This window comes from Castanea sativa, chromosome 8, assembly GCF_040712315.1.
Source record: "Castanea sativa cultivar Marrone di Chiusa Pesio chromosome 8, ASM4071231v1".
NCBI classification, from domain to species: domain Eukaryota; kingdom Viridiplantae; phylum Streptophyta; class Magnoliopsida; order Fagales; family Fagaceae; genus Castanea; species Castanea sativa.
In genome coordinates this window covers 23,809,261-23,833,259 of record NC_134020.1, presented here as the reverse complement: position 1 = coordinate 23,833,259, position 23,999 = coordinate 23,809,261, and the positions used below count along the sequence as shown (strand labels likewise).

The 23,999-nt window shown below is 35.8% G+C and overlaps 1 pseudogene; it reads right to left on the bottom strand.

Moving 5' to 3' along the window:
• Positions 1-174: 174 nt before the first annotated feature.
• On the bottom strand, positions 175-23,766 carry LOC142605496 (putative disease resistance protein At5g66900; annotated as a pseudogene).
• Between the last annotated feature and the right edge of the window lie 233 nt (positions 23,767-23,999).

Here is a 23,999-nt window from a genome sequence, read left to right as displayed (position 1 = left end):
ATCATATCTGCAATTGCAACTCTGCAAAATATATTCCTTTGTCTAGTGTACTAAGCCACTTATTTCGTGATATTTACTGAAGAAAAATGAAAAAGGAACAAAGAGTAGAAGAGAAAAATCTAAGATAATAAAATCTACAAAATTTTCCAAGAAGAAACAATTATCAGATCGAATTCATGAATTGGGAAGCCAATTCAAGTTGATATCTTCCTTAACTACCAATACTTTTAGATTGGAGAGGAATTCCTTGATAGGCTCCCATAACTTTGCCCTCTCTTCGTCACATACCACAAGCTTCAATTGCTTGAGTTCCATTGTTGATAGTGGTAACTGATTATGCAATCTCAAGCACCCTATCATGTGTAGCTCTTTTAAATTATGCAAATCACCAATTTGTTTTGGCAACTTGATAATGCCTAGGCAATTAGACATGTCAAGAAGGCTTAACTTATGAAGACTTCTAATTGACTCTGGCAACTCTAATAACTTGGTACAAGATCTAAGCCTCAGTACTTCTAGATTCACCAACTCTCCAATTCCTTCAGGCAATGCAGACAACTTATGACAATTGCTGATGTTGAGTTTTCTTAGGTGGAGAACCTCACGCAACCATGCGGGCAATTCTAACAGATCATTGCAATAGTCAATGTTTATCTCCATGAGATTTGGCAATGAATCTGAAACTTGTATAGTAGAATTCCCAAAAGCTTGACCAATATTACCAATAAATAAGGATAATTTTTTCAAACTCCTCAACGGTATAGGGGTGTTGCAAAAGGACGGAATTGAAATCTTTTCTAATTTAATTCTCTTTAGATTGGGGAGGGACTTGAGTAATTGGAAATTATTTAATTTAGCATGAAAGAAACCATAATTTGTGACAATTATAACCTTGAGTCTAACCATTTTCGCCACAAACTCAGGTAAGGTGTAACTCCTTGTTTGAAAATTCAGAACTAAAGCCTCAACATCGGGTGCTTTAATGTTGCACCAACTCGACGAAAATAATTGATCTGCAAAACATGTTATGGTGTGACATGATACTCTTTTTTAGGTTATACAACAAGTGAGCATGTGTGTGTGTGTCTTTGTTAGGGAGAAAATGAACCAACCAGTTGATATAGATAATAATCGTGCATTTATGAGTTGTTGCTTTTGTTCCATCCTCCACTATGGCAGATTGTTTCCACTTATGTCCACAATCAGTCTTTTCCTTTCTAATATTGAATCCCGGCTGCTCAAATGGATAGTTAGGTCTCTAAGAAGATTATGTTGTTTGACAAAGTCTTCATTGTAATAATTGTCAACCTCACTTGCATTTTTCCTGGTTAATGGCCAAAAGTATAAGCTCAAAAGAGATTCAAATTCTTCAATCCACACATAAGAAAAAATATGTAATATATGACAATCGAACAAAGTTAAGGATATGATAACAAAGTCAAGGGAAATTGACACAATCAGTTTCTATTTAGCATAAATGAAATAAAATGGTTATAAGACAAGCAGCAAAAAATAAGAGACTACTAAAAGTTCAAAACTTAAAATCCCCCTCTTTTCTTAGGCAGAGTAGCTGTAACCCCTTATTGCTTTGGGTTTCATATAAGTCCTTCTTTCTAGCTCTTTGTAGTTATCACCTTTAACATTATTGGTATTAAAAATCAGACATTTGTCCTCAACATGTCAAAGAAGTAAAATTCTATATTATCAATTGTGATTAGAAGTTAATATATTATCGTAAGACAATGAAATATATCTGTCCATGAGTCATATATATAGTTATATCATATTACAACTAACAACTTGCAACTAGCAATGAGTAAATAAAGAAATTATCCTACCAAGAAAATCACACTTCAGAAATTAAAAGCCAGCACACCTTGTCATTACACGACTAACCAAATTTCGAGTTGTGAGTACATGCAAATTGACAATAGCATGGACATCATCCTTGTTTGGTTCATATAATTCTATCCACATATCAATGAGGGCAGTAGCAGGGATCGTTAGGTCTTCGGGAAATGAAGCTAGATCCATGAAATACTCTTTGATGATGACCTTGTCAGTAGAAAATTCTAGGCTTTTTTGGAGACAAGCAAGCAGCACCTCAGTATCAGAGTAAAAAATAGAATGATCATCAGACCATTTCATTACTGTACTGCGCCAAAACTCAGCAGGCCGCCCACGGAATAAACCACCAATCACTTCAAGAGCTATTGGAAACCCCCCACAGCTTTTTACTATCTGCAATTCAAGGAATCAGATAAAATCAGCTATTTTCTATAGGTTACAAGGGTAATATTGGCCAAGACTTTTGCCTAAACCATACTTTGTTCAGATATATGAAATTGTGGTTTGTATGACAATTGCTTTTATGTCCCTTACTTTCACTCATGTTGTGATGTTATGGGTATGAAAACATGATAATGTGCAATTATGAAAACATGAATTAAGCAGGTATATAAGCTCTTATGTACCCATAAAAAAAACATATAGATTGAATTTGGTCAATCATATGCCCTTCCCAGAGAGTTTGTCATTCCATGGCAAAGACAAGGTTATACTCACCTCCATTTTGGTGCAGTAAGACTCGCACTCACTTTTCATGGCAGAAAAGGACTCCCTATAGCTTCTGGAATTGCTCTTCTTGATTCTAGATTTTTGGAATACCACAATGCAGTTATAAGAACTGTCCAAACCACACTCAATGCGGGAACAGTCTTTGTCACCCTTTTCCCCAATTTCAACATGTTTCTCAAAGATCCTCACCTTTGTGATGCTCTTAAAGTCCAAGTCCAGATTGCAGGAGCTTCTCAAGTGCATGATACTTTTGCAGCTACACTTCACTATCAGCTTGCCTATAGACTCCAAAACCATGCTTTTGACATAGCTATTCCAGAGATAGCCCAGTCCAATGATGCTCTTTTAATCCAAGTTGATCCAGGCATGACACCTATGTGCACATTTGTTCCAAGACAGTTGAACAAAGATCAGATGAAAAAACTCTTTCCAGAGTCATGGATCACAAAATATGAGACTCTCCATCAGGCATCTCAGCCAATCCAGTCCAACACTCCTTTCTTCATCAGAAACCAGAATGGTGATGTTGAAGTTAGGTTTATGACAGCCACACCAGAAAAGAAGAAGTCACAGTCTTTCCTACGGCTATGATCCAACCAGTTTCATATGAAGGTCTTGATGGTCTTCAGATCAAAGCATTTCGAGAAGATGGAAAACCTGTCTATGAAGGAAAATCATCCACTGGACACATATGGTGGAATGTTTGTGATTGTGCAGAATGTCGAGAAGAAGAAGTATTTGAAAAAGATCAGAAAAAAAGAAAGAAAAAGTCTTCACAGCAGCTTCTTAAAGAAAGACATGAAGCAGGAGACCCAGAAGTTGACCTCCTTGGAGAACCTTCAGGAAAGTTTGACTACTATGTCCTTTATCCCAGAAAACAAAAACCTCCATCCTTTTCCCCATGCAAAGAAAGTCATCATCCAAACCAACAAAACCAGAAACCACCTTTAATCCCATATTACCAAAAAGTCCTTTCCCAAATACAAAAATGTCAACCCAAGCCTCCCAGTCAAACCCACACACAAAAGCCCTTACCTTGTTATATGTTTGACCATGCATCACCCTCATACTCACAACATTTTCCTCCTTTAGAAAGTTTTGACCACCCACAAGCCAATGTTAAACATGTTTGGAAAATCAAAAACCCTGTTGGAACCAATCCAGATGGAACCAAAAAAAAAGTTTCCTCAGCTGAAGCAGCTCTCAATTGGTAGGCAGAAAATGCTGTTGCACAAAACCAAGTCCTTTCGAAGATTCTTGATAATCAACAAAAGTTGACTGAAGCAGTAAGTCATACCTTCTCATCCTCAAATTCTCTCATTGAAGATTTGAAGAAGAAAATACAGTCAGTTGAATAAGAATTGGAAACAATTGCCTCCATAGTAAAAGATTTGTCTGTCTCCTTTCCACTCATCGGGCAAAAAGAAAAAGAAAAACAGTTGTTGATGCAACTCCAGTCTTTGGAAAACTCACAAAAGGCAGCTACCCAAGTACTTCCAATGCAAGTCTACATGCCATACCAACCTTGTCAATCATTGTATAAAGATCTGTCCATACCTGTACCCTCACCATTTTCCCCAGTTTCCTCATACCAAAACCTCCAACCACTAAACATGACACATCCAGCTCAAAATCCTTTCAAACCATGTAAAATTTTTTCTAGCACAACAAACCCAACACCACCACCCCAACTAGAACCTCAAACCAAACCACAAAAGGAATCTCCTCCCATCAAAAAAGACAAAGAACCCTTATACCAACCACCAGATCCAACTATTGGTGCTTCCTCCAGACCCCCAGATATGAACATGTTGGCCATAAATTCTGATCCTCCAAACCCGATATCATCATTTCTCAGAACTTTAACTCTTCAAGAACCAACAGAACCCTTTGTTCTTCCGGTCATTGATGACACAGATTTAGACTTGTCTGGCCTTAACCTAGATGAATCTTCATGACTGAGCCAAAAGTAGAAGAAGAAGATGATGTCCTTCGCCCTAAACAACCTCCACCTCCACCACCAATATTTCCTACACCATTTTTCATCCCTGATCACCACACAAGATTAACCTACTCATCAACTATAGATTCAAAGCACTTGTTTACCCTTGATAACAGTCCTCCTTCAAAATGGCATGATGAGATTTTCAACATGTATTCATGGTGTACAGCAGAACTTCAAGCCCCAAACAATACAGTTGCCCAGATTATTGCCAAATTTGTAGCAAGACTCACAGGTAGACTGAGACAATGGTGGATTAACCTTGGAGACTACAGGCAAAGACAAGCAGCCCAAAGTAACACACTCGAGGATTTTTTCACGATCCTCCATAATGAATTTCTTGGTTCATTAGCTCATTACACTGAAGTAGCCAGAGATGAATTCCTACTGATGAAATGTTGTTCTTTTGAAAGAAAAGATTTGGAAAAACATTTTGACAGAATGTTCAGCAGATACTACGCCTTTAATGGCATGGATGATGTGAATTCCAAGCACACTTTCTTGAACTCATTCCCAGAACCACTTGGTGATGAGACTCTTCGTATGATGAATCTTCAAAAAATCACTTTGCAGCAAGCCTCTTTAGGTGAGATTTATCAGCAAGTCCTTATTGCTTTGGAAAAACTTTGCAATCAAAGAAAGTTTCTTTCAGAGATTGACAAGATCCACAGCAAGCTTAAAGACAATTGCAAAAGGAAAGATTTGCAGATCAAGTGTTATGACAAAACTTGTGCTTGTCCAACAAAAAGAAGAGATCATTACAAGAAGTACTCTTGGAAGAAGAAACATTCTCATCCAAAGAAGAAGTTTTTCAGAAAAAAGAAATGGAAGTTTCTCAGAAGAAAGCAGTTCAAAGGCGAAACTTTAAAAGTCTGTTTTGTATGTAGAAAGCCTGGTCATTTTGCAAAAAATTGTCCAAAAAGAGAAAAAGCAGCAAAGCTTTTAGAGCAAGCCCAGATTCATGCAGATGATACTCCATTTTCAGATGTTGAATCACTCTTTTCCCTTGATGACGATTATTCTCCCCAAGCCTTGGTAGTCATGGCTTATTCAACCTCAGAAGATGAGTCAGAGTCAAACATTACAGATGATTCAGACCCAGAAATCCAAACCATATACACATCTCAGCCTCTTATAGCCCCAATAATTGGCCCCACACTAATAGCCCAAGTTCACATCCTCCTTGATACCTATTCCAGACCCATCCCAGTAATAGCTTTGTTTGATACAGGAGCAGCAGCAACAATCCTTCATCCTAAGATTTTACCAGAAGATTTTTGGTTACCCCATCATCAGATGTTCAGAGCAGCCAATGGAGAAACATTCCTGATCACCTAGAAAAGCAAACCCATTCACATTAGAATTTTTCCAACCCTTACTATTAAACACCAAGTTCTTGGATCCCCCCTCACAGGCAGAGGCCTCCTCATAGGATTTGACCTCCTTCACCAGATACCCAGCCTTAGATGGTCCTCAAAAGGCCTCTTGCATAAACAACACCTTCTCACATGGACCCAGATACCACATTTGTTCTCAATAAACCCTTTTGACTCCTTAAAAGCCTAGATTATCAATGAATGTTGTGCAGCCACCCACTCAGAATTCCTCCTCAAAAACCCAAATCCTCTGTGGAAAAACCCAGCCTTTTTCATAACCCTCCCCTTCAAAAAGAATGAAGATGTTAACCCTACAAAAACTAGTCATAGATGTATGAACCCAAAACACTTGTCCCTAGCTAAGCAAGAGTTAGCTACCCTTCTTTCAGAAAACCTCATTGAACCCACAACTTCTCCATGGGCATGTGAAGCCTTCTATGTTAACAAGCATGCAGAACAAGTTCGAGGAAAGCTTAGATTGGTAATCAATTACCAAGATCTTAATCATTTCCTTGCTGATGACAAGTTTCCACTGCCAAACAAAAGTGCTCTCTTCCAGCATCTTTCCAATGCCAAAGTATTTTCAAAGTTTGATCTCAAAGCAGGATTTTGGCAATTAGGAATCCATCAAGAAGAAAGATACAAGATAGTATTTTGCATTCCAGACCACCATTATCAATAGACGGTAATGCCTTTCGGCCTCAAAAATGCTTCATCCCAATTTCAAAAAGCAATGGTAACTCTGTTTCAACCACTGTTGTCAAATGCATTGATCTATGTAGATGATATCCTCCTATTCTCAAAAGATGCAGAATCCCATGAAAAATTGCTTACAGAATTCTACAATTTAGTAAAAGCTCAGGGGATAATGCTTTCAGAAAAGAAGATGGTCATAGGAGTATTCTCTAATGATTTCTTGGGAGTAAACATTTCAGATGGAAAATACACTTTGCAGCCTCATATAGCGGTCTCTCTCAGTGAATTTTCAGATACACTCACCAGCACCAAACAGATCCAGCAGTTTCTTGGAATTGTTAACTACATGTTAGATTTCATTCCAAAAATTTCCAGGCACAGAGATTGTTTGTCCAAGTTGTTGAAAAAATCTCCTCCAGCATGGAATTCAGTTAATACAGAAGTAGTTCAACAATTGAAAAAATTGGCAGAAAAGCTTCCTCCTTTGCAGATTCTAGGAATTGGAAAAAGAATTCTACAAACAGATGCAAGTGATGAGTATTGGGCAGCAGCTCTCTTTGAAGAAATTGATGGTAAGAGAAACATTTGTGGATACAAAAGCGGTGCATTCAAGCCTTCAGAATTCCATTATCATTCCACTTTCAAAGAAATTCTGGCAGTTAAACATGGCATTGAAAAGTTCCAGTTTCACCTCCTTGGTCACAATTTTCTTGTAGAAATGGATATGTCTTCTTTCCCAAAAATGCTCCAGTTCAAAAGAAAAATGCTCCCCCATTCCCAGTTACTCAGATGGTCAAATTGGTTTTCACAATAGTCCTTCCAAGTCAAACACATCAAATGTACAGATAACCTTATCACTGATTACCTTTCTAGAAAGCCTCCAGTCCTTCATACCACAATAATTCTTTCACCCTTATGTGTATACCCAATAACAGATCCATCCTCATCTTCAGGCCCTTCTTCATCCTCTAATCTTTCTACTTCATCCTCTGATGGTATCATGAACATGATAGAAACCCTTCCCCTAGACATAAAAGACCAAATAAAAACCCTGATCCTCCAAGCTAGATCTAAAAGAATCATTCGAGTCCTCCATGATTACCTTAAACAACACCAAAGCCATTTCCTTACCATTTTCCTAGATATTGAACAACCATGGAAAACCCCATTTGCATTTTGGATAACATATTGGAATGTTGCGCATTACCTTTACATGTGGTACTTACTCAATGAGTACTACTTGTGCATTCATTTTGAGCCACGATTCTACTCATATACTTTTCCTCATGAAAATAAATATTTTAACAAATTTTGGCATGAAATTTTGAAAAATGATGCTCATGATGGTCAATGGTTCAAGTATCACAAAACAGATCACCCCCAGTTTGGTCACAAAATCAATTCAGCATGTCTAGTAGCTAAGCTGAACTCCAAAAATAATGTTCAAGCAGAAGGAATTGTCCACCCTCCAGATTTACATTGGGTAACAAATGCCGACGGAACTATTCACAGACACACGGACGTATTTTGGATATCCTGTCACTATTCACTCACAATGGCAGAATCCCTCAATCAAGAAATCCTTCCAGACATTGTGCCAGCAGATCCAGATGTTTGCCGACAACAATGGCCCCATCAACACCATTGGGAAATGCCCAGTCCTTTTGACTTTGATGATCCTTATTACCATAACCATGATCCAGATGCAGACATTGATGAAGAATGGTTCCAAGGAAGAGATGATTAAAGTAAGATATGTACAAAAAGATATATGCAAAAAAAAAAAAAAAATTGTGGGATCCACTTTTGTTTTGGTGTGTTTTCCTTTTGCCGTCACACTTCCTTCAAGACTTCAACTATTTTCATGCATGATGCTTCGTCCTTTCCCTCAGTGCCATAATTCCCATTGTACCGATGTGGTACCGGCCAAATACCCTCCAACGGTCAAGTTAGAGAAATCTTTTGTTCACAACTCTAGAGTGCTAGAGCTGAGATGAATTATGCGTACCTTGATTTACGAGAGTTTTGGGGTATTTATAGTAGTGTAGGGTTGACATCCGTGCCTTGGCCAAGAAGTCCTTTCCTTCCAAGAAAGAACCTCTTGGATTTTGTAAATCTCCTAGAGTTCCTTTCCTTATAGGAGTCTTCTTGATTAGGGTTAGTGTGGTGCAAGAACTCTCCTTATACACATATGCGTGGAGATCAAGTAAGGCTTTAGATGAAGGTTCGCTTACCTCTTCAGGTTGTTCTTGTCAACCTAGTGCGTCGTCCCTTTATTAGGGTCGTCAGCTTGTAGCGTTGTTCCTTTGTTAGGGTCGTCAGCTTATAGCGTCGTCCCTTTGTTAGGGTCGTCAGCCTTCATGAAGCTGTAAACTTCATGATGCAGTCACTTGTGGTAAGCGCTGCCGACGGGATCATTGGGTTTGTTGCCTTTTTTCCTTGTCATGGTTTAACTACAAAATTATCCTTATCATATATATATATATATATATATATATATATATCTCGACAAAATATTTTTTCAATATATTCTTCTGGAATGTAGGAGCTTTCATCTTGCAAGTATGCTGAGTGGTGATGAAAAAGACTCATTGCATCTTCATGATCTAATGGCTCTAAGTTAGACTTAAATCTTGGAAATGCAGTTCTTGAAGTCACCATAATCTTGTAATCTGGAATATCAAATTTGAACTTCTCAATAAGGGATTCTGATCCAGGCCAGACATCATCCAAGATCAACAATATAGGAGTTGGTCCAATCTGATTCAACAAGTGTTCCAGCTGGTTGATTGCATCTTCATCACTTAGAAACTCAAGCCGCTCATCACTCTTATGGCTAAATAGTTATTGAACAATGACCTTCAGGTTGGGATTTTTTGAAACGTTGACAAAAAATATGTTGTCCACAAATTTGCCTTTCCAAACACAAGGTAGTTAGAAAGCTGCCACTAAGGCACAATTCATGTCTAATAACATTATTATCTATATATATATATATATATATATATATATATAAAATCGAAGCCTTTAAAGCTCTCACAATTTTTCACATCGCCATTATTTTCTTTTTCTTTTTATTTTAGGTTTTATATCTTATATATTTATTATTTCAGGTTTCAAGTTGTCTTTCCTACTTCATTTTAGACTCTATAAAATAATTAATTTGAATTATTCCTCCATGGCACTAACCCTAAACCTAACACAGCCTCTTTTTATTTGACTTATAGTCCTACGATTAGAAAGAGAAAACAAAACCCTAAACCGGATAAGCTACAAAAGTTTCAGCAATTTAATTTGAGATTTTTTTATTTGTAGGTGATTGCAAACCATTATGGAGTGAGCCAAGCTTCTTAGAGAGCAACCTTACTACAAGGCTGAAGGTAATAAAAATTTTCCACCCTTTTGTTTTTTTTTTTTTTTAATATGTGTTAGCTTTTGTTGGGTATGAATTATGAAAGGCGTCTGGGCAGAATTTTTTTTTAAAAAAAATCAGTTTTCCCTGCTCTCTTGCATATTGGAGTTTATTGCATTGATTAGCAATGTTGATGATTTTTTTTAAGGTAATGCCTCAATGAAGGACTGGTAGGTATATATATAATACTAATATATAGAGAGATTAAAGATTGGAGAGCTGTAGTTTTATTTTTCCCTTCAGCACTAATTTGAAAAGTAAAGAAAATCTTTTGAATATTTTTTTTTTTGTTAGTTTATTTGTTTTTCATGATTCAAATCCTAATGAGAATCACTTTTGCTATGGAATATCAGTCATATTTCACAATTAATCTATTACAAATATATTTGTATTTTAGCGTTCATATACAATGATGCTAGGTGTAATCAAGAAACTATAATAATTTATAATAATAAAAACTAACGCATAAAACAATTGTAAACTTTGATTTATAACTTTCTTTTATTTTTTTTATTGGTGGTATGTAAAGAAAAGGTCGGCTAAGAGGCATGAACTACATCTTTATAGATTTGAATTTGAATTTAATTAATGCTCTTTTTTGCCTTTCAATTGGTACCTCTTCTTCTTTTTTACATTCATATATTTCAACATCTATTCTTTCTAAATTTCTCCCATTTGTGTGTGTGATGAGGGTTTGTTTTGTTTATTGGCTTAAAAGTATCCAAAGGAATTTTTTAAAAATAGTTCTACTATTTAAGCCAGATGAATAACGCAATCTTTACTCAATATTTGGTACATTTATTTGTCTTCGCTCCCTAACAATATATGTTATTTTATTCTTCTGCAGGTTGAGACTATATAACATTATTGGTGTTAGAGTTTCACTTTTGGTCTTAGTATTTTATTTTTCCTCTTAAGTTGTAACTTTTATAAGTGAAAATTTACAACTTTTGTTTGACTCTTCCATGCATTGCACTGGTTATTATTAACCAAAACTTCTGAAGCTCTCACAATTTTTCATGTCAGCACAACATTTAAATAAAGTTAGCATTTTATTTAAATAAAATTATTATCTTTAGTCCAAACTTAATCAGGAGTGAAACTCTATTTCTCTAATAAGTCTAACTTAAACTCAAACTCATCATTATTATTATTTTTTAAAATAAAATTATTTTTATTTAATTAAAACTTAATAAGGAGTAAAACTCTATCTCTCTAACAAGCTCAACTTAAACTCAAACTCAAACTCAAACATTGATAATCTATATAAAAACAAAAATTATGATAGGACTCAAAAAAAAAAAAAAAAGGACTCACGTTGATAATCTTGGGTTTGGTTTTTAGGTTGAAATTTCTACTAATTATTTTTTTATATTGTACATGGTAGATAAAGCATCTCTATTTTTTTGGAGAAAAATAAAAAATGTAACCTATGTTTTCCAGCCTAGGGAACGATAAATTTTTATTTGGTATGTTATATATAAATTTGTTGAATTTGGTTTGGTTCTGAAGTAAAATTTGGGAATTCTATAAGTTTTGAAGTTTTAAGTCTTGGAGTTTTTGGTATTTGCGTCTCAGTAGATTGATCTTAATTCTTTACCTTAAATGCTTTTTATTTAGGTTCATGTGATTTTTTTATTTTCTTATTGAAAGCTATATTTTTGGTTGATTAATTATTTGTTTGGATTAGTTTCAATTTTTTTTATTTTTTCAGAATGTCTATTTACACATTGTTGGATTTTTTTTATCAATAGTTTTTCCGTGCATCGCACGGGTTAGCGACTAGTTATTATTATTATTATTATTATTATTATTATTATTTTGCAAAGAAACAAGGCATGTCTAATAACATTATAGACCTATGGATTTAATGGCCAAGTCAAATGGATAAAATTCCTAATCCCAACGAAGGGTAAGAAGTGAGCAAAAGAAATTTTCCAGAAAACCATATCAATTATGAAGAGAATTGCTTTTTCTTTCTTTCTTTTTTATAACATTTTCTTTGTCACTACTCTATTAGTGTATATTGTAAGGATTAAAAACATAAGAATGAAAAAAAATATAGTCTGAGAGTTATATATTTATGTATTGACAAATCCGATATCAAAACCCTATATATATATATATATATATATATATATATATATATATATATTTGAGTTTTAGTTTTTAATGTGTTCAAGAAGTATAACAAGTGGTATTATTCAAGATACAAGACTGCTCAAGAAACTATTTAAGAAAAGCTAAAACTGCAAGTCTTGATACTTGGCTCGACACCTCTCTGTTTATCGAGTTTCGAGAACAATGAACAATAAATTTTGTTTTTAGCCTATGATGACTTGGTCATTCTAGGGATTCATGCTTTAGGATTCCAGAGACACACACATATAACAAGAGTTACTGCAACGTTTGTGTGCCTAGGGTTTTGTACCAAGCTGCAACCAGTTCATCAAAACATGAACTAAAGACTTCTGCAAAACTACAACAATTAAAAGGATTGCTATGCTATTAGTCAAAAATAGGAAATTTGTGCAAAGGAAAAGGTTGTTAGAATAAGTAGTCCAATTAGGGGATTGGAACTTGATAGACCAAAAATGTATTGACCCATTGTGATGAATTAATTGATTAATTAGTCAAATTTATTAATTAATCAATTTAATATGCAATATACGTGGCTGCACAAACAAATCACCAACTATAATAAAATGCAATGGAAAATAAATTTGACAAGGTTATTTGTTTTCAAATGGGAAAAACCTCCAAGGCAAAAATCCCACCGGGTGATTTTAAGGTCACCATTCTCGAGAATTCACTATTATCACAACAAGCGGTTACAAGTAAAGGAATCTCAGTACCTTATACCAACCTACAGTTGAACCCTTACCCCAATACCCAATTGGACTTGTTCTGTATTGACAATCTCTTCTTTTAATGCACAGCTCCCAGTACGTGAGTAACCAATAGATGCGCGGATCCCAATACGTGACTTGATCACCAACTTGAGAAGAATGTTGGCTGTAAAGTTCTTCAGTTCATCACACAATGAATATCACGAAGTTGCTTGGTCACAAAGTCCTACGGTGTACAAACATAGCAGCTTCATCAAGAGAAGGAAGAACTAGGGCAAACTAGGTTTCTGGTCACAATTTGCATGAACAATACTTTGCTCCACACTTGTGCAATTGTGCTCATTGTGAGGGCCCTTAAAATAATCCTTATATATGTTTAAGGTTGTGAGAAAAGAAAACTCAAACATATACTCACAAATTGGAATGAAATCAGAACTGAAAAGCTGATTTTCATAATTCTCGATAGATACCTTATCTGTCGAGCTTCGGGCTTAGACAGCTTTTTAAATCTCAATAGATACTAGCTGTCAAGTTTTAAAAACCAGCACTTCATTACTTGATTTTTGGACAGACTTGTATGGCTTTAACACTTGAACTTGAAACCTTGTTCTTTGAAGTATTAAACACATCCTAGATCTACTCAATTACAAATAAAATGTGTTTTGTCAAAGGATTAGCCAATACATGATAACATATGTTTGTAACATGAATCACATATGTCTTAACAATCTCCCTCTTTGGTAATTCGTGACAAAACCACAACAAACAAATGAACATATAAGAGAAGTCATAAATCACTCAACTCATACTCACTTGTTGAATACAATAAAATCTATCCTAACACAAACTCTTGAAAAACTTTGCAAAAAGAGAGTTCATGGCAAGGAAGATTTTGACAACCTGTATTTCTGAAACTCTTTAAACAAAACTCATCAAGGCATCTTAGTGTGAAACTGAAATAAAATATTGCATACAAAATATTTAAGAAGCATGTGCATAAAGAGAGTAAAGAAACAACACATGAAGAGATAAGGGAAAGAATTGTAATAACAACCTCATCACATATATATATATATATATATATATATCATCAAAAATGAATATAAGGTTTGCTATCATAAAGTGGTCACAAGACCAAAGGTACATAAACAAAGTATCTAAAATAGAAAGAAAATAAAAAGATACATAAGTCATCGCTACATCCCTCAAAATATAGACACTCCCTCTAACAAAAATCTCCTAAGTACTAACTCTCCCCCTAAATACATGACTGCTCTCATACCCAAAACTACTTCCCATTTTTGTCACGAATGACAAAGGGCAAGTAACTCAAGCAAACATCTCATCATCGCTGGAGGAGGTAGCACCATCATCCTCATCATCACCACCATCAAAGCCACCATCCTAGTCCTCATCCTCAGAAGTCTCTGGAGAAGGAGTAGGAGACTCAATAAAGCCACCAAGGCGAGCCAGTTGTCGTGCAATACGACCGACACGGGTGTTCACCTAACATAACTTATCGTTAAGAGTGTCAAGGCGAGCATCCATGTGCTGAAACTGCGCCATGATCGCATCAAGAGTAACACCACCCGCAAAAGAAGAAGAAAGAGCAGAGGTGGATAGAGCTATAGAAGCTGGAAGTGTCGTCATCTTAGTCCATGGCCGCTTCGATCGAAGCTGGGCCTTACTCCGTCTGACAGTCGTTGTATCAATGACACACATGACAGAGAAATAATCGAAAGCATGAAAGGAGACGGAAAAATGGCGTAGAATCCTCTTGATAGCTGAAGGAAAGATGAGCTTATCATGGGCCCCTGTATCCCTATAGACATCTATGAGGGAGAGGATGAAGTGAAAATGGAAGTCTATAGTAAGATGCTCTAGGAGGCAAAGAAAAAATCGAGCACGAGGCTCTATGATAGAGTATGTAAAACAAAAGTCATCACCATATTAAGGAATCTCAGACCTTTAACAAAGGCCGAGCAACGAGTGTTCTGACTATCACCCTAATCGGAAGGAGTTTGACAGAACGAAGACATGAGCTCGTCTTTAGACACAGTCTTAAGATGCTCACAACCAGGGTAGTCGGGATGCAACACCCTTAGGACATGAAGCACCTCAGATACAATATCCGGAGTGACCGTAATACGCGTACCTCGAACGCGAGTAAAAAAATGAGGTACTAAATAATCAAAACCGTGCATATTGGAGTAAAACTCCGTATGATCATGAAGGGACAAGTGACCGAGATGCCACATAGTGATTCTCAACCCCTACTGTGAATGACAGTGGGTAGGTCAATATCGGAGAAGTCCGATATAATGACTTGGCGTTCTGAATGAATGCCTCGTTGAGAAAAGTTCTTCGAGAAGTCCTTACGGGCTTTCTCATCATGGAACCAAAGGTAAGAAGGGGTAGGATCAGAGGAAGATGCCCCGGAACGAAGAGGGTTCCGAGATAGAGTGGATTTAAGCTTGGGTGCCTTGATGCAGACTGTGAGAGGGAGAGAGAAGGAGACAAACAGAAGAGCACCAAAACAATTCACTAGAAGGATATAAAGAAATGAAGGTACGTATACTTGAAACATGCATGAACATGTGACATGTAAACTTAAAAGCATCATGGGCTTAGCCCAATCCAAACCTACTAGCACACAAGTTTGCAACAAAGTAAACACACATCTAAAATGTATGAAACATTATTATAATGCAAATGTGATGCAATGCATGATCATATAGAATCAATTATACAAAACCCATCCCAAAATTTTGCAAAAACTTCATCAATTTTGAAAAACCCCAAAAATATTTCAAAGAAAACCCAAAAACCTAGGTCTAATGCATGAAATGCATGAAGAATGAAGGGTTTAGGACTCTTACCAGTGAAGAAACACTTAATCTAGGCCGAAAATCAACTGGGAATGAAGTTTAGAGTGAGAGAGAGGTGTTTGGGAAGGTTAGAGGTCAGAAAAGATTGAGAGAGATCGAGAAAAATGAAGCTGGAATCGTGTGGACCCTTTATAAAGAAGCTCATAATTCTCGATGGATCGAGAGATGTTGAGAGGTGTCGAGAATTAAAAAGCAGTAAATAGCAATTAAGGATCTGTCCAAAGGTTTCCACAGCAAAAAGGCTCGATGGATCGAGAAGCTATCGAGCATCTATTGAAGAGACAGAAACTTTCTCGATGGATTAATGAGCTATCGAGAAGCTATCGAGATTGCGATAAAAGGAAGCTGAAGAGCTCGATAGATAGTCTAGCTGTCGAGAGGTATCGAGAAGCTGTCGAGATTGCTTAAAAACAGTTTTTCAAGGAAGAGAAAAACACAAATATAAATGCAATCAAGCATGCTACTCAACCAAAGATCCAAATAATGATTTTAGCTCTCAAAACATCTCTCAATCAAGAAAAATGTCATGCATTTAGATCCAAAACACACACACACACACACACACACACACACACAACATGTCTAACCAATTTTATTTTTCAAAAACAAGTCAAGATAGTTTAGTAGGCATACACTAACACAAGTATACCTTGTGATGGCCAATTCACATTGTACCTGCACATGTATTAAAAATAGCAAAGAATATTGCGTGTTGTGTGTGCAAAATATTGCAAGATTGCATAAGTGTCTACATGTTATGACTATTTGAGATATGAGGAAATCAATTTAGCTCACACACGATCATAACTAATTGATGGGGACTATCACCTTCGAGGTACATCCTATAACTCCCACATCTCCTAGAATACACGCTTGCAATCGTATTTTAAAGCATTTTGATTCTTTTTACTTTAATTTTTCTTTGCATATTTTCTTTTAAGCATATCATGCATGGACATATAAAAGAGACAAAAAAAATACCCAATTATGTTAGGCTTTTGACATTGCACTTTTGTTATGCCGAAGCATACAGTTGTCATTTTATGATTAGCGGGCAACAATGGTGAGATAGTTATTTATGCCTTTCTCTTAGGATTTTCCTTCCCATAAAAAAGAGTGATACAAGTGTTAAGTACAAGAGATTACTTAATCTTACTCATCATAAACACGAACCATAAAACTCACTTGCTTAGTTGTGCATAGAAAAGCTCATCTAAGTTACAAGAGATACAAAGTTTAGAAAATTTTATTTCATTGGCCATTCAAGGTACACAAGTACCAATGTACACAAACACACACTATTTTTGTATTTTTCTGATTTTTCAATTTAAAAAAAAAAAAACAAAATAAAGCAAAACTGAAAACACACAAACAAAAATAGGTTAAACAAAGCAATGCATAAAAATTAGACTGACTCAAAATAATAAAGCAAAACACACAAGTAATGCAAACACACAAAGAGAGAGAGGGAGAGAGAGAGAGAGAGAGAGAGAGAGAGAGAAAAGTGACTAAATCACTTGGAGACTTTTTTCCCTCCACACCTTGGAAGAACCTTTCCTTTTTGCAAATCCTTGAATCGTCGGAGAGGGGGAAGCATTGCACCCGTTCAAGTTCGAAAGGAACATGAGGGCTTTGAGGAGATCTCTAAGAGGAGCAAGAGAGGAAGGAAACTGACTCAGGTTTTCCGATGAGACCATGCTATTGCTCTGTTGAGTGGCTAGCCACTTATAGCAATTAGGACGAGTATGTCCAACAGCTCCACAATGATGACAGATATGTTGTTTATTCTCTTTAGACTTTTGAGCATTACTCTTCTTAGCCCTAAGGTTTTTGTTCTTTTTCTTAGTAAGCTTAGGGGGTGCTCCTAAGATAGATTTACCCTTATCTACGTTCTCACTAGCTAACACAGTTTTGACATCATTATTCTCAGATTCAATATTATTAGTAAGAGAAGCAAAAAAGTAGAATTAGAAGAAGCAATATTAGGAGAAGAGAAATTGTACCCTAAACCGGTTTTATCGGAGGCAGATTTCTGCATATTGAGCATCTCATCAAGTTTTGCACTTGAAGTCGTCTCCAACTGAGCTTTGACTTGAAACAACTTCACTTTAAGCTTCGGTCTTCTCAGCCAAGAAATTGTTTTCAAACCTCAGTGCTCCTATAGTCTAATTGGCTTCATCAAACTTTGTAGAGATTTCTTCTCGTTCAAGCTCGACATCACTGAGCTTCTTGGTGGCCAGCCTATACAACTTCTCATACTTTTCGAAGACCTTGTATAACTTTGCATAGGTAGTGTGGATGTCATCTTGTTCATCCATCTTTTCAAACTTTGACTCCACCAAGTCTTCTTCTTCATCCACATATTCTACAATCCCCTTAGTAGGATTGACAGTGGCGGTGAAGGCATTTAGGATTCCGTCATCCTCATTTTCGGAATCATCCTCAGGTTTGGTGTCACTCAAAGTAGCAGTAAGTTCCTTGCTCTTCTCGATGGATGATGTGCATTGATAATAGCTTAATTTTGCATATTTATATCATTGTTAGAAAGCATTATCATACTTATTTTGAGGTAATTCATGCATTTTATATTTGGTTTTGGAATAATGGTGAATAATCAATTTTGTGCTTAATTGAATCTTATTGCGTGAATTTATCTTTTGTAGGAGAATGGAATTAAATAAGTGGATTTGTGCAAAGAAGAAAGCTAATGGACTTTACTTTTACAAGGGCCATGATGAAGTTAAAGAAGACCAACCCAATTAAATTTAAGTCTAATTGGAGCAGGGAATCAAAGGAAATTTGCATCAAATCCAAGTTCAATTCGGATTAGGATTCCAGCCTGCACATCAGTTAGTATTTTTGGCATAACTTTCGGTTTAGATATCCAATTGAGATGATTCAAGTTGGGCTGAAAAGTTAACTTAAAGGGCTACAACTTTTTAGTTTACCAAAAGTCCGAATTCTGACGTTAAATGGGCCCAAATTGTCGGTTAAGTGAAGTCTAAAAATCTGGAATTTTCCCCAAACAGTAATTCAACTTGTAATAGGATTCCTTGACCTATTTAAAGGCTCTTTGGGGAAAAATTCAAGGGGAGGCTAGTGCTAGGGCTGGGGGCTGAACATAGAGAGTGCGGCTACTTCTTTGGTTTTCTTCCATGACAGTTAGTTTTATTTTATTTGTCTAGTTTAATGTTTAGTATTTTATTCTTGTGTTTTATTTTAATTACTATGAGTAGCTAAATTTATAATTAGGGTTGAGAATGAAACTTTGTTAAAGATTATTAGTAATATTTATGTGATTTGATTTTTCCCACAATAGTTGTTCGTTAATGATTTAAATTGTTCTTGCTTCATATCAATTGACTAAGATGAGATTCTAGATATGAGTTCAATCATGTTTTTCTCATGATTTAGGATTTATCTTAATTAATTGAATGCTTGGTTTATTAATTCTTGATTATAAAATTGGATATCGCTTGTGATTTATTTGTCAATGGATACAATTTATGATTTGATTTTTAGAATTGGATATATCTTGTGATTTGTTTGGCTATAGATACAATTGATGATTTGATTTTATACTTAAGAAGCGAAGAAGAACATGCTTTTGAATTTTTAAAATAAGGATTTTAATGAGAATATTTTCCATGATAGCAAGATTGATTTCTAGATTATCATGTAGTAGTTGGAAAAAATTAATGATCATAAATATATGCTGATATGACTTACAAGACGGATTCCAAAACCTTAATTCATTTCCCTTGATTGTATCCATCTTTTTATTGTTTTATATCTTTTGCTTAGTTTAACTATTTGCTTAATTTTATTATTTGCGTAGTTTATTTACTTTCAAAACAACCAATTTTTATTAAACTAGATTAGGATTAATTTGGTTAAGATTTAATTAATTTTCCTACATTCATTCAAGTCCTTGTGGGTTCGACCTCGTTCTTGTCAAACTATACTTCGGTACGGTTCGTACACTTGCGAGTATTTTAAAATTTCACAACAATGGACTTGAGATAAGTAGGGCACATTTGTTTCACGTGACTGAAGCCTTGACACCCAAAACACTTAGGTCTTGAGGGAACAGTGTACTGACCGCCATCCCTAGCATCCTTCTTCCCCTTGTCTTGGTTCTTAGACTAACAAGATTGCCTACGGTTTTTGTCGAAGCCCTTCGCATTGGCATTCTTCATTAATTTCTTGAATTTCCTTGTGATGTAGGACTTCATTTTAGAATCTTCATCATCTGAAGACTCATCCATATCACTATTCTTGGCCTTTAGTGCCATGCTCTTTCCCTTACTAGATTTCTCTATTCTTGTCAAACCTAACTCATAGGTCTACAGATTGCCAACCATCTCTGTCAAAGAAATTTTGTCAATGTCCTTTGATTCCTCAATAGAAGTGATCTTGGCATAAAATCTCTCGGGTAGAGATCTGAGCACCTTTCTCACAATCTTGGGTTCGAGAATGGTTTTCCCAAGATTAAAAGCCGAGTTTATTATGCCTTTGAGCTTGGTATAGAACTCATCAAATGACTCATCCTCCTCCATCTTAATCTCTTCGAAGCTAGTAGTGAGCCTTTGAAGCTTCGAATTCTTGACAGCCTTGGTTCTTTCATAGGTTTTCTGAAGAATGGTTCATGCTTCCTTTGCAGTTTCAGTGGAGAATATCTTCTTGAACTCCTCCACACTGAATAAAGTATTCAATGCCCTGTTGTTGAAGTTTGCCGCCTTGATCTTAGCATCATCCCAATCAATCAGTGCTTCCTTCGGCTTGGTCTAGCCTATCTCCATAGCTTGCCATACTTTCTCATCTAATGACTGCAAGAAAGCTCTCATGCATACTTTCCAGTATGCATAATTAGCACCATCAAATAAAGGAGGTATAATAAGAGATAGTCATCTATCCATGACGACAGGGGTCAATGGATCACACAACAAAGATTAAAACCTAATCAGCTGAAAATGTATTGACCCCTTGTGATGAATTAATTGATTATTTAGCCAAGTTTGTTAATTAATCAATTTAATATGCAATGTACGTGATAGCACAAACAAATCACCAACTAAAATAAAATGTAGCATAAAATAAATTTGACAATGTGATTTGTTTTCGAATGGGGAAAACCTCCAAGACAAAAACCCCACCCGGTGCTTTTAATGTCACCACTCCCAAGAATCCACTTGCATTACAACAAGCGGTTACAAGTAAAGGAATCTCAGTACCTTATACCAACCTACAGTTAAACCCTTACCCCAACACCTAATTGGACTTGTTCTATAGTGACAATCTCTCATTTTAATGCATAGCTCCTAGTATGCGACTAACCAATAAATGCACAGATCTCAGTACGTGACTTGATCACCAACTTGAGAAAAATGTTGGCTGCAAAGTTATTCAGTTCATCACACGATAAAGATCATGAAGTTGCTTGGTCACAAAACCCTACGGTGTACAAACACAGCAGCTTCGTCAAAAGAATGAAGAACTAGAGCAAACTAGGTTTCCAGTCACAATTTTCATCAACAACACTTTGCTCCACACTTGTGTAATTGTGCTCACTGTAACGGCCCTTAAAATAATCCTTATATATGTTTAGGGTTGTAAGAAAAGAAAGCCCAAACATATACTAACGGATTGAAATGAAATCAGAACTGAAAATCTAATTTTTATAATTCTCGATAGATACTTATCTGTCGAGCAGCTGTCGAGCTTCGGGCTTAGACAGTTTTTTAAATCTTGATACATACTAGCTGTCGAGCTTTAAAAGCTAGCACTTCATTACTTGATTCTTGGATAGACTTGCATGGCTTTAACACTTGAACTTGAAACCTTATTCCTTGTTCCTTGAAGCATTAAACACATCCTAGATCTACCCACTTACAAGTAAAGTTCGTTTTGTCAAAGGATTAGCCAATACATAATGACATATGCTCCTAACATGAATCACATATGTCCTAACAGAACTAAGCTTCCTTATAGATTAGTAGGTTCAACTGTTGGTAGGTACTTCAGGATAGGGTAAGATTCCTCATACTTGTAATATTTATTTTTGTTAGTGGATTCTTTGGGATTAGTGACCTAAAATTCACTCGATAGGGTTTTGCTTACAAGATTTTCCCCCCATCAAATCACCATGTTAAACTTATTTTTCACTGCGCTTAACTTAGTTTGGTAATTTAATCATGCCTTAATTAGATCTACATATAATTTGGACTAATTAATTAATTTGGGTAATTAATTAATTTAACTGGGGTTAATTTATAACCTAACAAATAGTAGTGGCTAACCATATCTCACCGTAAGAGACAAGCTATACTACATTTTTAGGATTCGATAATGAAGTCTTTAATGTATATTGTTTTTGATAGAGTTGTAAATGAACCAAGCTGGATCGTGTATTATTTAAAAATTTAGACTCGTTCATTTAATTTTATTCCAAGCACAATTCATGTTTGAGCTTATCACCAAACAAGATTACATGTTCAAGTTTAGTTCATTTTCTTGTCAAACAAGTTTGAGCTTGTTCATGAGTTACTTGATAACTTATGATTTTCCCATATTTAGTAAAACAATGACTAAAATTTCTTATTCCTTCACAAAGCTATGAAGTTTTACTACGAATAGACAATTTATATTATCAATAAACTACAAATAATAATTTGATATCATATAAACCCATTTACAAATTTATACAATCCAATTAAATCAAATATAAAAATAAAAATAAGATATTATATACAATCAAATTAAGTCAAGCCTTATGTTACATGCTTGTTGATGAAAACATTATTTTGTTAGGAATATTGTGGTCCAAGTGGCCCAAACTAATTGTAGATTCATGTACTTGTAGAACACATATTAACATTGGGTTTGTCTATAATTAGCCTAGGGTTAATTTATATAAGTCAATGGGTTGATCATATCAGATCAATGAGTTGGTGATTGAGCTTGACTTATTTAATAGTCAAACCTACATTTGGACCTAAGCCTAGCTTGTTTGTTAAACAAATTAACATAAACAAGAATTTTTCCCAAACCAAGCTTAAATTATTCATAAATAGGCCAGTTCATTTACGACCTTAATTCTTATACTTCTACCCCTTTACCCTCACTACAAAGTATCCACATACTAGCACCATAAATAACTTGTACAAGAGCAATGCTATGTACCGATCAATCATAAGACATGTTAGCACTTAACAAAGAAAAAAAAAAACTGTGTATCCCTAGATTATTGTACTTGCCAAAAGCTTTAATTGAGATGAAGTACCTTTAATCTCCGGGTCCCTACAAAGCATTCCCACCAATGTGGTCTTTCCGCAACCTGCAGGAGCAGCCAATAGAAGCAGCGACACATCTTTCTTAAACAGCATCGTCTTCAACTCCTTCAAATGCAAATCAAACCCAACGATAAAATCTCGGGGTCTAGGCACTGCACAAGACAGTGATCCTACTCCATATTTCTTCCTCACGTCCAAAACAAGATTCAGCTTGGTCAAAGTCTCCAACCCAGTCCTCGTGTTCTGTACTATCAAATTAACCCGGCAGAATTTTTCAATGGCATCGTTCAACTCCTTAAGTTTGCCTGCATAAGAGTAGGCTTTAAAACAGTAGTTCCAACTCCAACGCTTGATTTTGGAGCACTTGAGAACCAGCTTCGTGCCCTTGTCCATTTGTTCGATCAAGACCTTTTTGTCCTTTTCTGGGCGGTTAAGAGCTAGGCTTAATTCTCTTATTTCTCGGACCACTGGTGCTACACCATCTAGCGTGGATTTTAAGTCTTCAAGATTGGATTTGAATACAATGGCTTGGCCTACAACATTCGTAACTGCGTCATGCAAAATAGCAAGTACCTCTCCAAATGCTGCCCCCACAACATTCCCTGCAACAAATGCTGCTGCCATATCTTTGGAAACCCAATTAAGAAACAAATACAATACGAGATTTATCTATACCCAACACCCCCCCCCCCCCCCCCCAAAAAAAAAAAAAAAAAAAAAGAGATACCAATTTTTGCTTGGTTGAATTTATTTGCATTCGAACAAATGAAAAACTGCAGAAAGAAGCTGCTGGACACCCATTTAGATGTCAAACCTCTTCTATTTGTTCTTAGCTTTGATGCAAAGCAATTTGAGATAAAGAATAATTTATAATGCTTCAATTTGAAGACTTGTAGTCCGATTCGAC